The sequence below is a fragment of the Phocoena sinus genome, chromosome 18, assembly GCF_008692025.1.
Source record: "Phocoena sinus isolate mPhoSin1 chromosome 18, mPhoSin1.pri, whole genome shotgun sequence".
NCBI lineage: Eukaryota > Metazoa > Chordata > Mammalia > Artiodactyla > Phocoenidae > Phocoena > Phocoena sinus.
The window spans coordinates 37,135,107-37,160,722 of NC_045780.1; the positions used below are offsets into that span (position 1 = coordinate 37,135,107).

General features: G+C 36.2%; 1 pseudogene; it reads right to left on the reverse strand.

The window, feature by feature from the left end:
- Positions 1-3,076: 3,076 nt before the first annotated feature.
- LOC116742952 lies at positions 3,077-4,057 on the reverse strand (annotated as a pseudogene).
- Positions 4,058-25,616: the final 21,559 nt, after the last annotated feature.

Genomic DNA, 25,616 nt, shown 5'->3' on the forward strand with positions numbered 1-25,616 from the left:
TGCATCTTTTACCCTGCTACCCTACAGGTAATTTGATTTTTCCCAAGCATGGGTCAGGAAATAGTCCTTCTTGTCCTTCAATTTCCAGAGCACATAGCACAGGCTCCGAATTGCTCTGTTAAAGCCTATTCATTATAGTTGAATTACAAATTGCATTCTTTCATCCCTATCTCCTGTTCTTATTCTGGAGAAAGCCACAAAGACTTCTTTTCAAATTAAATCCTCTTTAGCAATTCCCCTCCTTTAAAAAATTTTTCATTTTCTATCTCGAGAATTCTTGGTTCTTATTGTGTTTATGCTTCAGCTGAAACTGAGGTACAAAGAGTTCCATTCTAATATCATGTTATAGTGATCCACTTCTGCAGTGGAATTGTTGGCATTTTAATCTCTTTTTATGTAAATCTCTCATTACTAGAAAGAAAAGAAAGTAAAAAACAGACTTATAATTCAATTATTTATTTTTTTCATTTGCTATTTTTCTAATTCCATTCATTACAGATAAATCTTACTTTAATGTCAGTTAAATTAGAAACTATGAACTCCCATTTGTAACTGATACACAAAATTGTGAAAGGCTCCACTTAAAGACTTAAGCATTCTTTATTGAATGTTTATATGATCTATACAATACATTATAGATAGTGCAACTACAGAGTGGAAAAAAATACAAAATCCCATAACATTTCTTAAAGGTACTGTAGTAGATTGTCTACATCCTAACCCCAAGAAAATCTGAATAATATTATTCAGAAAAAAGCGTACTTTGCAGATGTAATTAGATTAAGATTTTGAGGTGAGATTATTCTCCTAAATTCAATGATAAGAATCCTTATAAAGAAGCACACAACAGTGAGATAGGGAAAAAGAAAAGAAGGTCACGTTCAAGATGGAGGCAGAATTGGAGTGATGCATCACGAGACCAGAAACTGGAAAAGGAATGCTAAAACCTGATTTTGGACTTCTAGTCTGCAGAATTGTGAGAGAATATATTTCTGACATGTTAAACAACCCCATTTGTGGTAATTTGTTACAGCAGTTTCAGGAAATTAATATAAGAAATCAGTTAGGTTACATTAAAATACTCAAAAATAACAAAAGTATGGCACAAACATCCTTAATTTTATTTATCATTCATTTAACAATACAGGAAAGGTGATCAAGGGCAGCAAGTATCTCTTCTCAACAGACTCAGATCCTCCCATCTTTGTCTCCTTTATTCATAAGCTTTGCTATAGTTTGCATTCTTTCAGGAGAGGGGAAAAGAGAGGGTGAAGGAGTCAAATACATTCTGTTAAAAATACATCATTTCTGTTCCCATTCTATAAGAGATGACTTAGTCACAATGTCACATCTCAGTGCAAGAGAGGCTAAGAAATGTTCTCTATCTTGTGCTTGACTATAATGCTATAACTATGGATGAAGGAGGAAATCTTTTGATGAAATGCTAGCATAATTTGCCAGACTTAGTGTTTGTCAAAATTAGAATTTGCCAAAATTGAAGTCAAGTTAATATTTTCAAATCATTACTATCATCTACAAAATTGTAAGTGTACATACAAATATACAGCTTTATTTGTACTTCATATGGTAGTATGTAATTTTCAGAATGTGCACAAGGTACATCGCCTACATCATTTTTCTAAGACAAAATAATTATAATTTTAATTTTACAAGAAATGATTCACACATTTTACTTAGATTTAGAAAAGCACAAATCCAATTAGCAAATTTTCTAATTTAAAGGTGCTATAAGTGTTGAATAGTTGGCCATTTCTTGAACCAAATTGCTTCTTAGAACCAATCATTAGTCAGTGTATTATAAGGAAATTAAACATTCAGAATATGTCACCACACTTTTATTAAAACCTTTGAAAGGACAAAAGTTATACATGCACTTTAAATAACTTTAAAATGTATCAGATGAAGATAAGGGAAAAATATAAATTAAATATGGAAAAATCTCTTGTACTGTCAGTAACAAGAAAATCTACTTCCCTTGTGAAGAAATAAACAGAAACAGTGACTTCTGTCACACAAATGGTAAATACAAAACTCGCTTTTCACCTTCGTAGCTAATTAAATTTCTTTGCATTTTGAAGATTCTGTTCAGTTTCTTCTAAAAAAAATATACACTCAGTTTTAAGAACCTAATAAATGTCTTACTCAAATAGCTAATTTACATATTTCAATATCAACATACTTTATTTATTTAATGTGAGTAATCATGGAACATTTATTGATATCCACAGGAATGATGTCTTCAGAATCTGAGTTACTTCCTTTTCAACATTTCATAAGTTACAAGGTCACTAAATTTTTTATCTCTACAAATTTCTTCCACTTACCAGTAAATTTTGGTCTTTCTAGACATCTTCACTATGGATTCAGCATGGCATGCTCACGGCATTCTTGTGAAGTTTCCCAACAATCATTAGTTTGTCTGAAGTTTCCTAGCTCAAATCCCCGATAGTAAAATCCTGGTTGATTTAATTCATGTTTTCATCCAAAGCATGGTATAAGTTATTGGCTGGCCCATAGTTGGCTAACAATGGCAGGTGTCCAACCATGGTCCATTTGGCTCCAGCCAGGGGACAGAATCATAGTGAAAAACAAAATTGCAAGGTTTATTATTGGGGCTGTTGCCATAACAAGCATTCTGAGGTTCACCAGTGTTCCAGACTCTGTAGTATCTTTATTGCACCATTAATCTTTGAGAATAGGGTTTTTCAACTTTGACACAATTGACATGTATGCCAAATACTTTGTTGTAGGAGTTGCCTTGTGCATTTTAGGATATTTGCAGGATTCCTGGCCTCTACCCACTAGATGCCAGTAGGTTCCCCCACCCCAATGTCTTCTGTCATTGCCAAGTGTCCCCTGGTGGAGCAAAATCACTCTCAGTTGTAAGCTTCTGCTCTAGAATCATCTGGGACAATTCTCTAAATTCTCTTCATGGCACCAACATTCTTCAGACTAAAACTCCAAGCTCAGTCACATGATGATTACATAAACCCCAAGCAGAAAGGATTTATTCTGCATATAAATTTGTCTCTTGAGGAAATGAAAGGCCTTATCATTATGTTGATTGGCAGGTCCTGGGATGATCTTCCTCCCTCCTTACTGCAAGAGAAGAAGCAGTAGATAGAACCATTCGGCACCCAATATCTAAGTAAGATTTTGTTAGGTGAAGTGCTGCCAGTCCTCCGTGGCTTGTTCCAAATAACCAGAGGACTTGAAGTTTGCAGCTGGGATGACTCAGGCTCTATCATAGCAGCCTGGTACCTGTGTTTCCCAGCACGTTGTTAGTCAGATAAACTCTGTCATTTTCTGGGTAACCCCCAGGCTAGAAGAGAAACGTCAAATCTCTGCTTATGAGCCCACAGCTATCCAGCCATAGTTTCTGGAGTCCACAGGTGGGGTGTCACAGGCCCTCACACAACAAACACATGCTCCAGTTTCCCAGGTCATTCAAACTCAGATCCAACTCCCAGAGGTGGTGGTTGGCCTAAGGCACAGCAGAGAGACACTCAAAGGCTGTAGAACTGAGCCATCAAATGCCTAACCAGAGGGTCTGGAGTTTACTTGGATGCCTGAAACCCTCATACAGCAGCAGCACTTATGTTCCCCAGGTCATTCAAGTTTAGATCCAACTCTGCCAGGCTCTGATTCACACTGAGGGTGGGAGTCAGATCTTCACAGGCAGCAGCAGTGACTTGGCAAATCTTCAACTGCAAGATCCTCAGCCAATGACTGGGTACCTCAAGCCTAACAGAAAAGCCTCAGATCCAAATCCTCCAGTGTACTTGGTGCTGAGCAAGGAGTCAGTGTCCTGTCAAGCCATAACCTCCAGAGGACACTTCCTCAACTGAATCATCTGCATCCTGCATTTGGGTTGCTGGAGCCCCTCACAGAGCAGTTCCATGCCTGACAACCCCAAGTCATTGCTCCTTAGGTCCATCCTTATTAAATTCTTATTGGATATCAGAGCTCCTGTGAGGTCTTGATATGCAGGGCTAGAAACTCAGCACCTCTTCAACCTCAATTCTGCAGTTTGCATTTGGGGTATCTGAGTCTTTGACAGAGCAGCTTCACCCCCCAGCTTCTCAGGGCATTGCAATACAAAAGCAGCTCTATCAGATTTGGATTAGAGCTTAGAGCATCAGCAAGCTGTTCATTGTAGATGTCTGACAAAACATTCCTCTCGGCTGACTATGCCAATAGCATCTGGACCCTGAAGCCCATCTCACCCATCTTCTTCACCCACACTGCAGGCAGCCCTGTACCAGTGCAAATTTATAGAGATACTATAGCTAGCGCTGTCAGTGTAGAATGTATGGTTAGGAATTCTGCCTATGAATGTGTTTCTATCTGTGCTTGAAGATGGAAGTGATTATATAGCTTATTGCCTATGAGAAATAACAATTATAGATAATATTTATTTGAATTGGAGCTGGGGTGATTTAAAATATAATAGTATCAAAGTCTTAACATTTATAGAAAACTAAACTGATATTGCCAATATTAAGAGAGGCAGAAAAGCAATGTGAAAGGACACCGAAATATTTTCCCTTTCCAGCTATAGGAAAAATTAGATACATCAAATTTTACTCTGTATAAAATAAGTAAGAGTAGTCTAATTGATGATGTGTTAACAAACATTTCCCAAACCTCCATGCCTTGAAGCAACAAGAGTTTATTTCTTTTCTACATTTTAAATTTGTTCTGGGATCCAAGCTAGTTAGTGTCATACCATGTGGGATATCACTGGCCATGGTGACAAGAAGAAGATGGACTTTTACAGTAGTACCCAACACCTGCACCATTAATAAGTATTGGCCAAGAAATAAAACTTTGCTGCTATATGCCACTGAGATTTTGAGGCTGATTATCATCACAGAATAACTCTCTCCTGATTGAAATAGATATTTGTACCTGAAGCAGGTTGTCCATGGGCATGGTTCATCAGTTTGCACAGAAGATATGAATATTGGAATCTGGAAAATAATGATAAATGTTATACAGTAGCAGAAAAAAATAAAACTATCCCTAGCAATATACTAAAATATCACATATCTCATGAAATTTTAACTCTGGGACAAGAAGTCTGAAAACACTATTAATAGAACACATTTGTTGTTGTTTGTTGTATTTGATAAGGTACTGCCAGAAAAAAAAGAGCTCAGGAAAAACAAAACAAAACAAAAAAACAATAGAAACCCCAGCTTATCAGAATTAAGAACAAGAATTAAGAATAGACAGACAAGATAATTGAAGTTCTGTAGGTTCATAAGAAGAAATTATATTTTACCTTACCCTCTCATTATTCCAGAAAGAAAGAAGAAACGAAAGAAGATTTGAACTACAAATATTTATTAAAATTTAGCAATATGAAAAAAATATTAGTATTTTATTACCCATGCTTAAAACCTGAATGGATTAAGATGCCTCAGTACAAGCATGACCTTACTATTGTGTAGGATCTAGTACTTTTAACTGCATAAGTTGACTCAGAGGATTGAGGCTAGTGGTAAAATCCCCAAATCAAAGACATTTAATTAAGCTCAGGGTACCTATATTTGGGTCTATTGTAGAGGCAGCAAGAAGTAAAGCAATATAGCAAATTTGAGAATTATCTCAAAGAACTTTCTTCTTTTAGCTCTTTTCATATATAGATAACTGAGATCAAATATGTAAAATTCCTAAAAACTTAATAAATACTCTAAGGCACAAAATAATTCTTGGACTTCTAACTACTTAAAGGCAGAACGTTGTCTGAGACATGCTTTGCTCTCAAAAGATTGACATTGCCCAATGCTTATTTCACAGAAGGCAAAGTGGCTAAAGGCAGAGGAGAATCTCTCAGAGGGGCCCAGGAAGAATGGCATTCAGGGCCATTTTCAGGGAGCAGGAACAGTCTAATTAAGGAATGTTGTCCAGTCCTGAGGTAGAAACCATGAGAGTGTTTGTTCAGAGGGATTTAAGGATTAATATAGACCAGGGACCAATGCAAATTTCCGTTTGTTTCTTTTTCCAGATTGGAGATCTAGTAGTTCTGCAGAACACAATCTACCTCTCTATGTTGCATTTGTGGTGAGAAGATAATTTGTCCTGTTAGTATGTAAGTTCCTGCATCAAGAAAAGTCACAAGTGAAGCTGATGTGGATGCAACTGTTCTAATAGAGACTACGTCTCATAACCCAGAGGTACTAAATTTTGAGCTGTCTCATGAATGGAAGATGTTATAAACTGCCTCCTTGGCGAAGGTATTTAGTATGTTTTATACATAGAAAGAAAAGAGAACCAAACATGTGATTTATGGTAAAGTCTTTTAATGCTCTTCTATATCTGGTTTAACTTCTCCTTAGGTATATGGGAGGCTTGCAATTACAAAATTGCACAAATGACAGGGCCATATGACTCTAACTATGATTTATTGGTAGAAGTAGCATGAAAACCAGCATTTAATTGCTGCGCAAGAACCTTGGGCACTCTGTCCTTATGAATTAGCACACCAAGATGTTTCACATGGAAAAATAAAGCCTAGTTATGTTAAGATCACACTAGGATATTCTGTTTTCTAAGTATAATGTAGGCCACCCTGACTGATATACTATCTCAGCACAAAACACATAGATCTTAGAAATATAACAAACATACATTAAAGTATACTAATGAGATCATAAGAAAATAAGGGAATAAGCAAAACCCCAAAGTAATTTAGTAAAGCTGAGAACAGAATGGAAAGTAAACATGGGTCCTGAGGCCAGATTCTTCCTGTGCATTGGAATAGAATAGCTTTATGCAGTGAAGCTGATTTTTAAGACTTGAATGTTTAGAAAGTAGTAAAAGTGATGCTGAGTCCTCTGAATTAAGTTGGGACTGCAGAGATTATAGCTTCAGTAAAATGTAGGCTTACAAAAAGCATTTCACCTGTAAATGAAAAAAAAAATAAGAAAATGTAATTGCTTGGCCTGGTATTAAGTGGAAAAATATTAATAAAATGAATTATTCAGAAAATTGTTGACATAAATCTTCACTCAAATGTGTCCTATGACTGAAATAATAAACCCTACATGATCTTGGAAATTCCAAGCATAAAATTTAAATCTCATTGAACTCTGTTAAGTAGAAGACCCTAGTTCCAATAAAAGTAAAATTTGTTTTAGAAAAAAGCAAAACTCTCAATATTCTCTCCAAAAATGTCTTCCTCTTATGGATTGTGACACAAAGTACTATTAATGCTGGAATTATCCAATATAAAATATAAAATGACAATGGATAGATATTTTAAATTGAAGGAGTTTTAAAACTGGATAAGAAAAAATGATCTAAATGCAAAACAAACAGGAAATATAATTAAATAGAAATTTTAGGAAAAAAAATATAACAACTAAAATAATATATCCAATGGATGTGTTGGTAACATAATAGAACAGACCCAGCTGAAAGTGAAATTAGTAAAATGGAAAATATTAGTCAAGAAACAGAATGCAACAAGGATATAAAAGTACATGAACAACATGTTGATAAATATATTGAATAGAGTTAACAATAATGAATAGTTCTGACATACTTCTAATTAGACATACATAAAAAATAATGAAAATGGGAAAATATATTACATATATACTGGATAATATTTTTTGGAAGTGAGTAAAATGACAAATTACCAGATATTGAAATCCTAGTGCATACTGAGCAAGATAAATTAATAAAAATCCAGAACTATGTAGTTATCACGATTTAAAGTGTTCAGCAACTATAGAAAAATAAATCAGTGGGACACAAAATAGAATTTAGAAACAGAGTTACACATAAATAAATAGTTGATGTATGAGAGAAGTTGCATTATATACCAGGGAGGAAAGGATGGACAACTCAAAAAAGAATACTGAAATAATTGGTCATTCATTTGGAAAGAAGTAAATTTCAGACAGATTAAAAATAATATGTAAAAGAAACTATTTAAAAGGCAATATGAAAGAATGTCTTCATAAAATTTGAAAGGGAAAAGATTTCTTCAACAGGAAGGAAAAAACTTCCAAAAGTGAAAAACGTTTTATTTAATAAACTTGACTGCTGTAAGATAAAGAATATCTGTATACTCCAGTACCAAGCAAATTAATTAAATTAAATTAAAAATTAAAACTACAAACCGATATATTTGAACCCTAAATAATGTAAAAAAGTGTATTAGTTTATATAAAAATCACCTAGGAATTATGCTAAATCTCATTATTTATTAGAGAAATTCCATCAGTTTAGGGCAATAGTTTTTGTTTTATTTTTTTAATTTTTTTTTTTTTTTTTTTTTTTTTTTGCTGTACGCGGGCCTCTCACCGCTGTGGCCCCTCCTGCCGTGGAGAACAGGCCCTGGACGCGCAGGCCCAGCGGCCACGGCCCATGGGCCCAGCTGCTCTGTGGCACGCAGTATCCTCCCAGACTGGGGCACGAAACCATGCCCCCCGCATCGGCAGGCGGACTCCCAACCACCGCGCCGCCAGGGAAGCCCTAGGGCAATAGTTTTAGCACAAAAGGTGAGCAAACTTTGCATCTCACAATATTGTACACTGAAAAAATTGTGCAAAGAATTCTATACTCTTTTGGGGGAAATTGTAAATTGACAAAACCTTTCTGGGAAATAAGTTGTAGTTATAGATATGAGTATGTAGGTGCCTGCACTAATGACTTTGTATTCCCATGACAAGGTGTATATCCTTAGAAAATTCTTCTATATGTAACATTAAAATAGCTATACACTTATTCAGAGAAGCAATTATTTTTTAATTAATTTTATTGGAGTACAGTTGTTTTACAATGTTGTGTAGCTTCTACTGCACAGCAAAATGAATCAGCCATACATATACATATATCCCCTCACTTCTGGGTTTCCCTCCCATTTAGGGCACCACAGAGCATTAAGTAGAGTTCCCTGTGTAATACTCTATGTTCCCATCAGTTGTATATTTTATACATAGTATCAATACTGTATATGTGTCAATCTCAATCTCCCAATTCCTCCCATCTCACCCCTCTCCCCCTTGGTATCCATATATTTGTTCATTATATCTGTGTCTCTATTTCCGCTTTGCAAATAAGGTCAACTATAAAATTTTTCTAGATTCCACATATATGCATTAATATATATTTGTTTTTCTCTTTCTGACTTACATCACTCTGTATGACACTCTCTAGGTCCATCTATGTGTATATAAATGACCCAATTTCTTTCATTTTTATGGCTGAGTAATATTCCCTTGTATATATGTACCACATCTTCCTTATCTATTCCTCTGTTGATGGACATTTAAGTGGCTTTCGTGTCCTGGCTCTTGTAAATAGTGCTGCTGTGAACATTGGGGTGCAGGTATCATTTTGAATTATGGTTTTCTCTTGTTATATGCCCAGTAGTGGGATTGCTGGGTCGTATGGTAGTTCTATTTTTAGTTTTTTAAGGAACATCCATACTGTTTTCCATAGTGGCTGTATCAATTTACATTCTCACCAAGAGTGCATGAGGGTTTCCTTTTCACCATACTCTCTCTAGCATTTATCATTTGTAGATTTTTAAAATGATGGCCATTCTGACTGGTGTGAGGTGATATCTCTTTGTAATTTTGATTTTCATTTCTCTAATAATTAGTTATGTTGAACAGCTTTTCATGTGTGTGTTGGCCATCTGTATGTCTTCTTTGGAGAAATGTCTATTTATAGGTCTTCTGTCCATGTTTGGATTGGGTTGTTTGCTTTTCTGATATGAGCTGCATGAGCTGCTTGTATATTTTGGAGATTAATCCTGTGTCAGTTGCTTCATTTGCAAATATTTTCTCCTATTCTGAGGGTTGTCTTTTCATCTTGTTTATGGTTTCCTTTGCTGTGCAAAAGCTTTTATGTTTAATTAGGTCCCATTTGTTTATTTTTGTTTTTATTTTCATTACTCTAGGAGGTGGGTCAAAAATATCTTGCTGTAATTTACATCATAGAGTGTTCTATGTCTTCCTCTCAAATTTTATAGTGTCTGGCCTTACATTTAGGTTTTTAATCCATTTTGATTTTATGTTTGTGTATGGTATTAAGGAGTGTTCTAATTTCATTCACTTACATGTAGCTGTCCAGTTTTCCCAGCACCACTTGAAGAAGCTGTCTTTTCTCCATTGTACACTTTTGCCTCCTTTGTCATATATTAGGTGACCATAGTTGCATGGGTTTATCTCTGGACTTTCTATACTGTTCCATTGATCTATATTTCTGTTTTTGTGCCAGTACCATACTTTGTAGATTATTGTAACTGTAGTATTGTCTGAAATCAGGGAGCCTGATTCATCCACCTCCATTTTTCTTTCTCAAGATTGCTTTGGCTATTCAGGGTCTCTTGTGAGTTGCCATACAAATAGTAAAATATTTTGTTCTAGTTCTGAGAAAAATGCCATTGGTAGTTTGATAGGGATTGCGTTGAATCTGTAGACTGCTTTGTGTAGTATAATCATTTTCATAATATTGATTTTTCCAATCCAAGAACATGGTATACCTCTACATCTTTGATTTCTTTCATCAGTATCTTATCGTTTTCTGCATACAGGTCTTTTGCCTCCTTAGATAGGTTTATTCCTAGGTATTTTATTCTTTATTTTATTGCAGTGGTGAGTGGGATTGTTTCCTTAATTTCTCTTTCTGCTCTTTCATTGCTAGTGTATAGGAATGCAAGAGATTTCTGTGTATTAATTTTGTATCCTGCAACTTTGCTAAATTCATTGATTAGCTGTAGTAGTTTTCTAGTGGCATCTTTAGGATTTTCTATGTATAGTATCATGTCATCTGCAAACAGTGACAGCTTTATTTCTTCTTTTCCAATTAGTATCCCTTTTATTTCTTTTTCTTCCCTGATTGCTGTGGCTAGGGCTTACAAAACTATGTTGAATAATAGTGGTGAGAGTGGAAACCCTTGTCTTTTCCTGATCTTTGAGGAAATGCTTTCAGTTTTTCACCATTGAGAATAACCTTAAATAATGTAAAAAAGTGTATTAGTTTATATAAAAATCACCTAGGAATTATGCTAAACCTCATTATTTATTAGAGAAATTCTGTCAATTTAGGGCAATATTTTTAGTACAAAAGTTGAGCAAACTTTGCATCTCACAATATTGTGCATTGAAAAGTTGTGCAAAGAATTCTGTAATCATTTGAGGGGAATTGTAAATTGTCAAAATCTTTGTTGCAGTTATAGATATGAGTAGATAGGTGCCTGCACTAATGACTTTATATTTCCATTGCAAGGTGTATATCCTTGGGGAATTCTTCTATATGTAATATTGAAACAGTTATAATATTATTCAGAGGAGCAATGTTTGTAACACTACGAAGAGAGATATAATCTGAATGTCATCAATAGGGAATGGCATATGGATCATGGTAAAACATACAAAGGGATTCTATCAAATAGAGAAAAAGAAAGGAAGTGCTGCTATAAAGATAAGCATGGATTAGATGTAAACATATAATATTTAGGAAAAAAGTTACAAAATGCTACATCTAGTAAGATATAATTATTAATAATATATAATATGCATATTTCTATTATTCAAAAATTTAAATGTAACAATATATTATTTGTGAATCCATAAAAATTGAGGAAAGTGATATTACAAAACAAGTGAAAGTGGCTACCTGTCCAATGCAGGTCAATTCATACAAGTAGGGAAGGCATAGAGAAGAAATAATATATATATATATATATATATATGTATATATAACTTAATTTGTATATTTAAGAACTGACAGAATATGACACAAGGTAAAAAATTCAAATTGTTGTGATGAAAAGTAGATTTCTCAAGTTTCAAAACAGGTAATGTGAGATATTTAGAAGAAAAGACTTTTTTACTCAATAAGAAGGCTTCATGGAGAATTTGAAATGTGGACAGATCTCTTAAGATATGAGGGGTTTGGACAGAATCACATACTAAACAGGCAATTTTAAGTAAATAATTTAATTCTTCTTGACCTCAACTCTCTGATTTGTGAAATAATTAGATTATACCAAAGCATCTCTATGCCCTAACACTCTCCAACATTCTAGAGTTCACCAGTTTTATAGAGGTCTTTAATTTCTGGGGCGGGAAGGGGTGTAATACAGCAGGAGAAATATTTTTCAAGATTATGTAATGTACCTCCAATGAAACAATCACTACATTTACAAAATTGACAGGCAAGATTTTAAGAAACCTTTTAGTCACAGTTCTACATTACATAATTCATTTTCATTTTCAAGAAAATACAGTAGTTTTGCTTTGTGTTGCCTACCAAAACAAGAGAAAGACTTTCTTCAATTAAGGTAAATAATTATTTGAATGCCTAAACCCGTCAAATTCAATTTTTTGCATTTTTTTACTTTATATCTTAACTTCTTATCTCAATGAAGTTATTCCCATTAACTTTCTCTGTCTCTCTGCCTCTCTGTCTCTCTCTCTCTATATATATACACATATATACTTATATACATATACATATCTACACACACACACAATAAAAACCTGCAAATAACCTTAAAGTGGGCACTCAATATCCATAGCTCTGCATCTGCAGATTCAGCCAACTTTAGATTGCACAGTACTATAGCAGGTATTTACTGAAGAAATTCCATGTATATATGGACTTGCACAAGTTGAAACCCGTGTTGTTCAAGGGTCAACTACCACATAAAGTTACCACTATATAAAATTACATCTATATCTGTGTTTTGTGAAAATTCTGTTTGGGAAGCTTATCAAGAAGATGTAACATTGATTTGACCTGTGAGCTGTACCCACTATTCAAAATCTGCTTATGCCCTTCCCTGTCCTTGGAATGTGCACTCTTCTTGCCTTCCTGAAGTTAGAAGCTACCCAAGGACACAGCACTAAGACAGTAATATGATGGACTGTGTATGTGACTGAACCCAGTTAAAGCCTCTGTATAACTTTTAAGTTTTAGTGGGTAGTTTTGGATGTCCACTCATTTTAAGACTTCCAGAGACAAGCTTCATAAGCAATTTCCCTTGATCATTAAATCTGTCACTTATCAATCTGGCATGGTCTACATTTTCTTTGGTTTCTCCCTGTCCTCCTTGGGAGAGGATTATAATCCTCAGATTATACCCAGGAAGCCCCTGAGGGAGGCTCCTGAGGAGGTAGCCACCCAACAACTGGTGAGCCTGTCAGAGAATGAAGAAATAGGCTTTGGGAAAGAGGTGTCTGAGGTGGAAATCCTGCTTGACCCATATGTCAGACACTTGTGGCCTGTCCCATGAGTACAGAGATGCCCTGAAAATGCTGGCTGCTTTAATGAGTTTGTTTGAGGAACCTTGCACTGTGCACTGTGGCCAAGAAGGAAAATAAATGGCCAACATTGTGAGCTAGCCATTGGTGAGCAATTCAGCTGGACACCGACGCTCAAGCAGAGGCTGAGATTCAAGTTAGAAAGTTGGAAGAAGAGCTGAGGTTAGAACGTGTGTTTTTCCACTACTCTGCTTACTTCAGGGCTGGCAGACAATGTGGGAGAGCAGGATAAGAAGTTAGAGACCTTGGCATGCCATTTTGCAAAGCTAGGAGGGCACAAGATGCCAAAGACTATGATTCAGGTGTTTGTGACGAATTGTGATTAGAAGGTGAGAGGTAAAATCTCTGGAAGAGTGATGGGAATGGAGAGGAGGATGTGATGGTAGCTGATGAGAAAACTGACAAAATGCCCCAGGCCCAGTGGCCACTAATACAAAGAATAAATTTAAGTAGCATTTAAAGAGAAACATTTATGAGAAAACTTACATTTTTCTCTGTGCCTTGAAGTTTGTAAATCTTACCATATTTTTGAAATTTAAATACTCCAGGAATTAACAAAAACATTGCCTACAGAAACTAAAGGAAAAAAAAAGGGGGGGTGAGAAACGTAGCCTTTTAAAATACAGACTGCTGTAGCAGTTCCCTTGTCTAAATTGATTTGTAAGAGAGCTAAGAGTTTTTGTTTGTTTGTTTTTACAAAACTAGTAATAATAAAGATGAAAGAAAATGACTGTATATGAAAAGTAGAATGTGTGTTTTAGGTAATAAAAGTAGGTGAAACAGGAGAGAAGGGGACAGGGCACAAGCTTTAAAAGAATGGTGCAGCCACAGGACATGACAAAGACTGGTTAGAACCAACTGGGGCCAAGATGGCAGAAGATTCGACATCCACTACACCTTGAGCCTCGTTATAAGCTCATTGTAATGCATTAGCTAAGTGACATACCCAACCAGCATCATGACAGTTCTGTGACCAACCATAAAAGGTCAAAAAGTGGGCAGTGGCTAAATTCCTGGAAATACCCACCCCTTCCCGGAAATAATTGGAATAATCTCCCCACTCATTAGCCTATGAAATTACCCAGCCAATAAAAACTAACCACACCACATTTTGAGGCTCTCTCACCTTCTGAGATGGCTCATACTCTGTCTGTAGGGTGTGTTTCTCTCTAAATAAATCCACTTCTTACCTATCACTTTGTGTCTCACTGAATACTTTTGAAAGGAGACATCAAGAACCACAAATTCACCGGGAACACAGGTATGAGGAATGGAGATGCATTTGGGGTAAAGAAAATAGATTTTTAATAATAAAAGTTATAAAGCACATGTTTTATTTTTGGTAAAATAAAAAGAAAGTAATTTTGTTTTAAAATAAAATAACTGTTTTAGAATAAGAAAAGAAAAAATACGACAAATTTTAATTAGATATAGGAAGTTGCAGTTTTGTGGAAGTCACAGAAGTTCTATGGAGGAGGAATATTGAGAAATAAATTTTATGTGTGGTCAGGCTGACTAAAGTTGGAATAGAATTATTTAAGTTAAAGGGGAAAAAAAGAGTTAATATCAAAAATCCACTGGTACAAAATGAGAATTTGTTTTTTTCCCTGTTAAAAGGGCAAACATTTTCTTATATAATTGGACTGTTCTTATTAAGAAATTGTAAACAAAGGTTTTTCTTTACCTTTAATGTAATCTGCCTAGAAAATAAATATTCTGTGTTTGTCTTTATTGGATCTTTAACCATGTCCGTTTTTTGAAGTCTTTTGTTATTTGAAGTCATTGATTTACTCTGAAGCATTTGTAAGAGCATTCATACAAAAAAATTTTTTTTTTCAGTATACACTTGGCAACTGAGTTATAAGACCAATTTGCTTTCATATGGGAGGGGCAACAATGGACCTTTCCAGTGCATCCCCAAGTGGGAGGTAACCTGAGACCTGCTCCTGTTCTCCTTCCCCACATCGGTAAAATGGACCCTTTACATTGATGGTCCAATGTCAACAATGTGAGATCTTACCTCTGCTGCAGGACACTTTGCAGGTCTTGTTGGTACATCTGCAAGGGAGATGGATGGTGAACTCATAGGAAATTAAAGACCCAGGTACTGCCATAAGGTTTGAGGAGTTATTTGGCCGGGTATGACGTGTGTTACTCCAGAAGCTGTGGTTGATAAGATAGAAGCCTTTCCAATCCTTAAGAATGCAGAGGAGCTGCCAGGCTTTGTAGGGATCTGGGGATTTTAGAGGACTTTATTCCCCACCTAGAACAGTGACTCCATCCACCACATCACCTGATAAAGAAAGGGCATGTGCAGGACTGGGGATCAAAGCAGCAAATATCTTTGAAAGGACAAAAGTACTAGTGAAGCAAATTAAAGCTCTGGGTGTCTCCCAGGCAGGGTTACCATTTATGTTAGATGTACCTGTGACTCCAGAAAGTATGAGTCAGACACTGTAGCAGAGACAACAGAAGAGGAAAGGAAAGATCCCCTAGAATTTTGGTCCCATCTCTGGAAAAGGACAGAAACCCAATATAGACTCACAGAGTAACAGTTCTTAGCAGAGTACACAACACCCCACCAAGTGAAGACTCTCAGGGAGAAAATGAACTGCAGCAGCCAGTGGGCTACACTGAGAGCAGCTTGGCTGGTGATCAGTCATGAGACCTGTCATTAACCCTTTGCACTGATGTTGGGCTTTTCTAAAGAGGTTAACCCTATGGCTAGGGCAATGAGAAGCCAAAGGATAGATGACTCGTGAGTGTGCCATTATGTTGTCAGAATGTGTGGAGGAACTTTTGGATTTGCCTGAAAAAGCCTCATTGTCTTTCACATTCCAGTTTATAAGGTGCTAACAACCCTTAGCAATAAGGAAGCTGATGGATATGAGCCCTAGCTACTAACCCTTCAGAACATACAGCAGATTGGGTGCATAGAAAGAATGGCCACCACAGTACACAGGTGGGATCACATATTGCCAAGGATGCTGGATTGTACTTGAAAGACAGTGACTTGGCTAAAGCAGTAAGAGCATGTCCTGTGTGTTCTAAATGATGCCCAAGGTAACTGCCATCCATTGGAGTTCCCAACCAGTGAAGGATTGACACATTGATTCTATTGCCCCCCTCCCTCTAAGTGAGGGTTCTAAATATGTCTTGGTTTGTGTGATCATTGTCTGACCCAACCAAGCTTTTCTGATTTGCAGTGCAAATCAGGCTGTCATTATTCAGGGATTAGAGAACGTGAGTACCATGTATGGATACCCGCATTGAATAGACAATGATTAGGGGGTCACATTGCAAAGGTCAGGATATGCAAAACTGAGCAAAAGACATGCCATTGAATGGAGGTCCCATCTCCCCTATAACCTGTAAGCATCAGGTTTAATAGAAAGGAAGATTGGAATATAAAAGCAGCAGATTAAACTACCAAGAGGTAAAACCACTTTAGGCTAGTGAACTAGAGTAGATGTCCCCAACCTCCGGGCCAAGGACCTATACCAGTCTGTGACCTGTTAAGAAACCATCTGAACAGCAGGAGGTGAGTGGCTGGCGGGAAAGCGAGAAAAGCTTCATCTGTATTTACAGCCGCTCCCCATCACTTGCATTACCGCCTGAGTTCCACCTCCTGTCAGATCAGTAGCAGCATTAGATTCTCATAGGAGCATGAACCCTACTGTGAACTGCGCATGTGAGTGATCTAGATGGTGTGCTCCTTATGAGAATCTAATACCAGATGATCTGGGGTAGAGCTGAGGCGGTGATGCTAGTGCTGGGGAGTGGCTGCAAATACAGATTATCATTATCAGGGAGGTTTGACTGCACAGAGAACATCAATTGCTTGCAGACTCATATCAAAACACTATCAGTGAGTGGCAAGTGACAATTAAGCTGCATCTTACAGAATAGACTGGATGTAAGCAACACACTTTGGGTGCCACTGTCTTCCATCACCCCCAGATGGGACCATCTAGTTGCAGGAAAACAAGCTCAGGGCTCCCAATGATTCTGAATTATGGTGAGTTGTATAATTATTTCATTATATATTATAAAGTAATAATAATAGAAATAAAGTGCACAATAAATGTAATGTGCTTGAATCATCCCAACACCACCCCCACCCCACCTCCAGTTCAGTGGAAAGAATGTCTTCCATGAAACTGGTCACTGGTGCCAAAAAGGTTGGGAACTGCTGGACTAGAGTACTGCTCTAGGCTTTAATACATTTGAATGATCAACCATTAGGGCTTGTTACCCCATGTGCCAGACAGGAAGCACCTGCCAACACACCCAACACTGTAAAGGAATGAAAGTTGTGGGAAAGAGCCATTGCCCTGACTCTCACCATGGATCAATATGCTATGCTGCTGAGACCACCAAGCCCCATCATACCTGGGAAAGGATTTATCAACTGGAATATGCAATTTGATGGTCCCACCAGAATGAGTTAATTACCTCACCCTCCTGGGTAAAAGGGACCTACTCAATTTCACTGGAATCCCATTGTCCTGCTGCAAGTCATACCTGTTGAAACACACTATGCCTAAAATGAAATGCAGACCACAGAAAGAGGGGAGAAGGTGAGGGTCCTGGTCTGGCATTTCTGTCCTCAGTCCATTTCCTTATTCTTGACAGTGCTGCCTTCCTCACCCAACATATATGATATGTACAACCAAGTCAACTTCCTAAACATGTTCTATTTTCCACTGGCAAGATTATTTGGCTGCCATCTTTGTTTCCTCCATTGACATGGAGGACATTATAGCCCTTAGTAAACTCAAACAGCAAACCTTGAATGACAATCAAAAAAGCCTGTCTTTACTGAACACTGAAATGTCTCTAATGAGAAAAGCTGTTCTCAAAAACAGAGTAGGCTTGGAAATTATTACTGTCTCCAAAGGATGCACCTGTGCCATTATCCAAAAAACATTGTCTGTTCATACCTGATGAGTCTGCTAATGTGTTATTTGTTTGTTTGTTTGTTTTTTGCGGTAAGCGGGCCTCTCACTGTTGTGGCCTCTCCCGTTGCAGAGCACAGGCTCTGGACGTGCAGGCTCAGTGGCCATGGCTCATGGGCCTAGCCGCTCCGTGGCATGTGGGATCTTCCCGGACCGGGGAACGAACCCGTGTCCCCTACATCGACAGGCGGACTCTCAACCACTGTGCCACCAGGGAAGCCCCATTTTTATTAAATCATATGAGGCCACAAGTAAACTCCGTGAATGATCAACCCCCAGCCTAGGGGACTAAAGAGGTTCAGATCAAGAGGGCCTTGGTGGAAAAAGTTGTTGCTGATTTTCACAATTATTGTCTTAACCTGAGTTTCCTCTTGCATGTCCTATATTGTTGCTATGGTACCTTCCTCCAATGTAGTCAGATAGCCACCAAATGAGCCATCTCCATGCTAATGAAGTGGCTTGCTGACCACTCAGAACACACTGCAGATGGTGGGGGGGGGGGTCATGTGAGATTGTAAGAGCTGGTCACAAGGGTGAATTAGTGGGGAAGGTCATCAGGAAGATGTGACTGCTGGTTTGACCTGAGAGCTGGACCCAGATGTTTGAAGGCTGTTCATGCCCTCCCCTGTCCTTGGAATGTGCACTCTGCTTGCCTTCCCAGAGTTAGAAGCTACCTAAGACACAGAATTGAAATAGTAATTTGCTGTTGAGACCATCTGGACTGTGTACATGGCTGAACGCAGTTAAAGCCTCTATACTGTATTAACTTTTAAGATTTGGTGGGCCATTGCAGAAATCTATTCATCTTGAGACCGCCCACCACAAACCTCTTAAGTATGTTTCCTTAGTTATTAAATCTACCATCTAGCAATCTTGTGTGTTCTACCTTTTTCTTAAGACTCTCCCTGCCCTACTCTTGTGGGAGCCAGTTTCAGTTTACACCTGGGAAACTCCAAAGGAAGTTGCAACCCAAAAGCTTAATCTTCTATAATCTACATCAAACATCATTCCAATTACCTTACTTGCAAAAAAAATTATTATTTACATTTTCAGTATATATTTATAAACTTATGGATTAATAAATTGCTATGTATAGATACCATTAATTTTCAGTATAATCAAAATTTTCAAATGATGATTTATGGGAACTTTACAATCGTGAATTACTTTGAGTCATCAAGTTGGTTTTAAAATTATACATATTTTACATACTCTAAATCTTTGATGATTGTAATATCTTCCTTGCATTTTAAGTTATATACCCTTAATTTAAAAGCCATAGCAATCCAATTCTAAACCTAGCAAAGTATACTGTAATTTATATTTATTTACTTAGTTTCTTGCTACAGAATTCAACTGTTTTTTCTATTATTAAATTTTCACTCTCTACATCTAATGACATAGCACATTCATTAAAATCAGATAATTTGAAAGTTTTACATGATTTTTCCACCATTTGTATGTAAATTCTTGACACTGGGTAAATTTTTTATTATTTGCTAAAATTCCAAAAACATAAAATATTAAGTGTATGGAAAAGAAAAAGTAAACCTGTCAGTGTCTGAAGATGACATGATACTATACACAGAGAAACCTAAAGATGCTACAAGAAAACTACTAGAGCTAATCAATGAATATGGTAAAGTAGCAGGATACAAAATTAATGCACAGAAATCTCTGGCATTCCTATACACTAATGATGAAAAATCTGAAAGAGAAATTAAGGAAATACTTCCATTTACCATTGCAACAAAAATAATAAAATGCCCAGGAATAAACCTACCTAAGGAGACAAAAGACTTGTATGCAGAAAACTATAAGATACTGATGAAAAAAATTAAAGAGGACACAAACTGATAGAGAGATATACCGTATTCTTGGATTGGAAGAATCAACATTGTGAAAATGACTATACTACCTAAAGTAATCTACAGATTAAATGAAATCCCTATCAAACTACCAATGACATTTTTCACAGAACTAGAACAAAAATTTCACAATTTGTATGGAAACACAAAAGACCCCTAATAGCCAAAGCAATCTTATGAAGGATAAAAGGAGCTGGATGAATCAGGCTTCTGTACTTCAGACTATACTACAAAGCTACAGTAATAAAGACAGTATGGTACTGGCACAAAAACAAAACTATGGATAAATGGAACAGGACAGAAAGCCCAGAGATAAACTCATGTCCATATGGTCACCTTATTTATGATAAAGGAGGCAAGAATATACAATGGAGAAAAGACAGCCTCTTCAATATGTGGTGCTGGGAAAATTGGGCAGCTAAATGTAAAAGAATGAAATTAGAACACTCCCTAACACCATACACAAAAATAAACTCAAAATGGACTAAAGATCTAAATGTAAGGCCAGACACTATAAAACTCTTAGAGGAAAACATAAGCAGAACACTTTATGACATAAATCAGATCAAGATCCTTTATGACCCACCTCTTAGAGAAATAGAAATAAAAATAAACAAATGGAACCTAATGAAACTTAAAAGCTTTTGCACAGTAAAGGAAACCATAAACAAGACAAAAAGACAGCCCTCAGAATGGGAGAAAATATTTGCAAATGAAGCAAGTGACAAAGGATTAATCTCCAAAATATATAAGCAGCTCATGCAGCTCAATATCAAAAAAACAAACAACCCAATCCAAAAATGGGCAGAAGACCTAAACAGACATTTCTCCAAAGAAGATATACAGATTGCCAGCAAACACATGAAAGGATGGTCAGCATTACTAATCATTAGAGAAATGCAAATCAAAACTACAATGAGATATCTCCTCACACCAGTCAGAATGGCCATCATTAAAAAATTCTACAAACAATAAATGCTGGACAGGGTGTAAAGAAAAGGGAGCCTTCCTACAGTGTTGGTGGGAATGTAAATTGATACAGCCACTATGGAGAACAGTATGGAGGTTCCTTTAAAAACTGACAATAGAACTACCATATGACCCAGCAATCTCACTACTGGGCATATACCCTAAGAAAACCATAATTCAAAAGGGGTCATGTACCACAATATTCATTGCAGCACTATTTACAATAGCCAGGACATGGAAGCAAACTAAGTGTCCATTGACAGAGGAATGGATAAAGAAGATGTGGCACATTGGAATGATACTCAGCCGTAAAAAGAAATGAAATTGAGTTATTTGTAGTGAGGTGGATGGACCTAGATACTGTCATACAGAGTGAAGTTAGTCAGAAAGAGCAAAACAAATACCGTATGCTAACACATATATATGGAATAAAAAAAAAAATGGTTCTGAAGAACCTAGGGGCAAGACAGGAATAAAGATGCAGTCATAGAGAAAAGTCTTGAGGACACGGGGAGGGAGAAGGGTAACCTGGGACGAAGTGAGAGCATGGCATGGACATATATACACTACCAAATGTAAAATAGATAGCTAGTGGGAAGCAGTCGCATAGCACAGGGAGATCAGCTCGGTGCTCTGAGTCCACCTAGTGGGATGGGATAGGGAGGGTGGGACTGAGAAGCAAGAGGGAGGAGATATGGGAATATATATATATATATATATATATATATATGTATATATATATGTATATATATATATATATATATAGCTGATTCACTTTGTTATACAGCAGCAACTAACACAACATTTTAAAGCAATTATACTCTAATAAAGGTGTTAAAAAATATGTTAAATGTAATATAACCTTTGACTTTGAATTAAAAATTATATAACTTATGGTATTTTTTGTAAGAAAAATCATTCTGCTTTTAATTACCCAGTATGAAATATTCCATCAACCCTCCCTCTCTCTCAAAGCACAACACCTTTTATCATTAGGTAACTTCACAAGTTAAAGCTGTTATGGTCTTTCTCATTTCCCTACTTTCCTTGATGCGGCTTCTTAGCTAGAATCTTCTTTATCTTGCCTTGAATATGTTAGTGCTACAAACTAGCTCTTTACTTTCGACAACACTCAGTTTCAAACCAGTGACTTTTTCAATTATTCTTATTCCTTCAATTTTATATTCTTTTCTGCTTGAGAGGATTGTTGTTGGTGTTTCAACTGGTGCTTAGCATTTCTATAATGTAGATGAGTTTATTTTGAAGAGCATTTTAGAGAAAACTCTCTCCTTGACTATGTTATGGCTTCATTGCTGTGCTAAATTTGTATACTTGATTAAAAAAAGAAAAACGTGCGTTCTCTCTATAAGAGGATGAATGACAAATACTGGATGTAGTCATTTAAAAATGTGCAATACAGAGTCACATATTCAAATGTCTGAGCAGTAGAAATATGTTTAACTTTGTTTAACAAAGCATTTCACAGATCTATTTATTTATTGCCAGTTATTAGCACCCAACACAATTGACTGGCTGTTCAAAACACTAGGGAAACAGGGGTTTAACACTCTCTTTTGGGTAGGACATCTCACTCAAGTTGAGGCAGAATTCATAATGTTCTAAGTACATCTAATAAATATGGCTTTATCTATTGTTAGGGTGAGTTATATTACACAGAATACATAGCTGTGAAGTGCTAATAGCAGAAAGCTGAGTAAGAATATGAAGAAACAGGAAGCAAACCAAAGATCTTCTTTTATGCAAGAAGGGCTTACAGAAGATATATATATATATATATATATATATATATATATATATATATATATATATATACTTATCCACATGGGATAAGTAAAGTGGCTAAGCAGAAGGATTTCCTATAAAAGATTAAAGTTCTAATGTGAAACAGAATATAGCTACAAGTGAAAATCTATGCCTAATTCTCACTGTATTAAGAAAGTATGTATAGTATAAAACATGAAAGAAAAAAATTTCAGTGTGTAAGCCATGTCTTTTGATGAAACTGAAATAAGAAATAAATTGCCCATATGAGGGAAAGACATATATTAGAAAATGCCAAATGTTAGAACTATGACTACATAAAAGCTAGGCACTGCCTAGATTTAAGTATGTTATATGTCTCAACACAAATAAAATCTTTTGAGGAATTCTAGAGAGGAAGCAAACATAGGTTACCATTTATTAAAGAAGCTGGATGCCTAAAACTGTGCTTATTAAGAGACAAAGTGTCTGTTGTATTATATTTTCTTGGACTTAAAAAACAACACTGCCACAATATTTGAGTAACCTTACCTAATTCTCTATCCTGTGAAATAAATTCAATGATATTTTGAAAAAAATATTTTCCTTTCTATCCAGTTTGTCAGACTTACTTTGGATGGTGGGGTACATATATATATAAACAATTATAAAGCAACTATTAACCTTAAAAATTATTCCATTGTTAATGTAGACATTTATTTTCTATTCTATGCACATGTAGATTTGTATAAAAGAAGTAGAAATCGATCTCTCAAAATGAAATTCTGGAAAATATCAATTCTTAATACTTTTGAAAGTAGAGATTTTATTGTGTAGGAAAGCACAGAAACTGACTCTGAGTTGAAGAGTGATGCAGAGGAGTCAAAATTAGAAAGAAAAGAAGATAATTTGGTTTATTATTTATATGCATGCATAAAAAAACATTGGGCAAACATTATTATCAAACTCTATGTCTAGAAATCTAGTTTGGTAAGTGTAAAGAGCTCAGTAGTTAAGCAAAATACAAATATTCTACGTGTTATGAAACATTTTGCTGCAGTTTTCCAGTGTTTTCTTTCTTAGTGAAATACAAAATGATGCATTTTAAAATTAATGATGTCTTAGATTCAATAAAATAGAATAAATTCTCAATAGATATTCATTGAATTAAATCCAAATCAGGCATATCCTTGATTGTTCCCTCAGTTGTATATCATATTCTTTAGATTATGTACACTGAAGAAAAGGTTTGTGAGTAAAAGACATTTATGAAATAAACTTCTTTATTTCACTTCATTTAAAACTAACATGGTTGTAGGAGGTGAAGTTTTTTTTTTTTTTTTTTTCTAAACATCTTTATTGGGGTATAATTGCTTTACAATGATGTGTTAGTTTCTGCTTTATAACAAAGTGAATCAGTTATACATATACATATGTTCCCATATGTCTTCCCTCTTGTGTCTCCCTCCCTCCCACTCTCCCTATCCCACCCTTCCAGGCTGTCACAAAGCACCGAGCTAATATCCTGTGCCTTGCGGCTACTTCCCCCTAGCTATCTACCTTATTACGTTTGTTAGTGTGTATATGTCCATGACTCTCTCTCACCCTGTCAAAGCTCACCCTTCCCCCTCCCCATATACTCAAGTCCGTTCTCCAGTAGGTCGGCGTCTTTTTTCCTGTCTTACCCCTAGGTTCTTCATGACATTTTTTTTTTCCTTAAATTCCATATATATGTGTTAGCATACGGTATTTGTCTTTTTCTTTCTGACTTACTTCACTCTGAATGACAGAGTCTAGGTCTATCCATCTCATTACAAATAGCTCAATTTCATTTCTTTTTAAGGCTGAGTAATATTCCATTGTATATATGTGCCACATCTTCTTTATCCATTCATCCGATGATGGGCGCTTAGGTTGTTTCCATCTCCAGGCTATTGTAAATAGAGCTGCAATGAACATTTTGGTACATGACTCTTTTTGAATTTTGGTTTTCTCAGGGTATATGCCCAGTAGTGGTATTGCTGGGTCATATGGTAATTCTATTTGTAGTTTTTTAAAGAACCTCCATACTGTTCTCCATAGTGGCTGAACCAATTCACATTCTTACCAGCAGTGCAAGAGTGTCCCCTTTCTCCACACCCTCTCCAGCATTTATTGTTTGTAGATTTTTTGATGATGGCCATTCTGACTGGTGTGAGATGATATCACATTGTAGTTTTGATTTGCATTTCTCTAATGATTAATGATGTTGAGCATTCTTTCATGTGTTTGTTGGCATTCTGTATATCTTCTTTGGAGAAATGTCTATTTAGGTCTTCTGCCCATTTTTGGATGGGGTTGTTTGTTTTTTTGTTATTGACCTGCATGAGCTGCTTGTAAATTTTGGAGATTAATCCTTTGTCAGTTGTTTCATCTGCAAATATTTTCTCCCATTCTGATGGTTGTCTTTTGGTCTTGATTATGGTTTCTTTTGCTGTGCAAATGCTTTGAAGTTTCATTAGGTCCCATTTGTTTATTTTTGTTTTTATTTCCATTACTCTAGGAGGTGGGTCAGAAAGGATCTTGCTGTGATTTATGTCATAGAGTGTTCTGCCTATGTTTTCCTCTAAGAGTTTGATAGTTTCTGGCCTTACATTTAGGTATTTAATCCATTTTGAGCTTATTTTTGTGTATGGTGTTAGGGAGTGATCTAATCTCACACTTTTCCATGTACCTGTCCAGTTTTCCCAGCACCATTTATTGAAGAG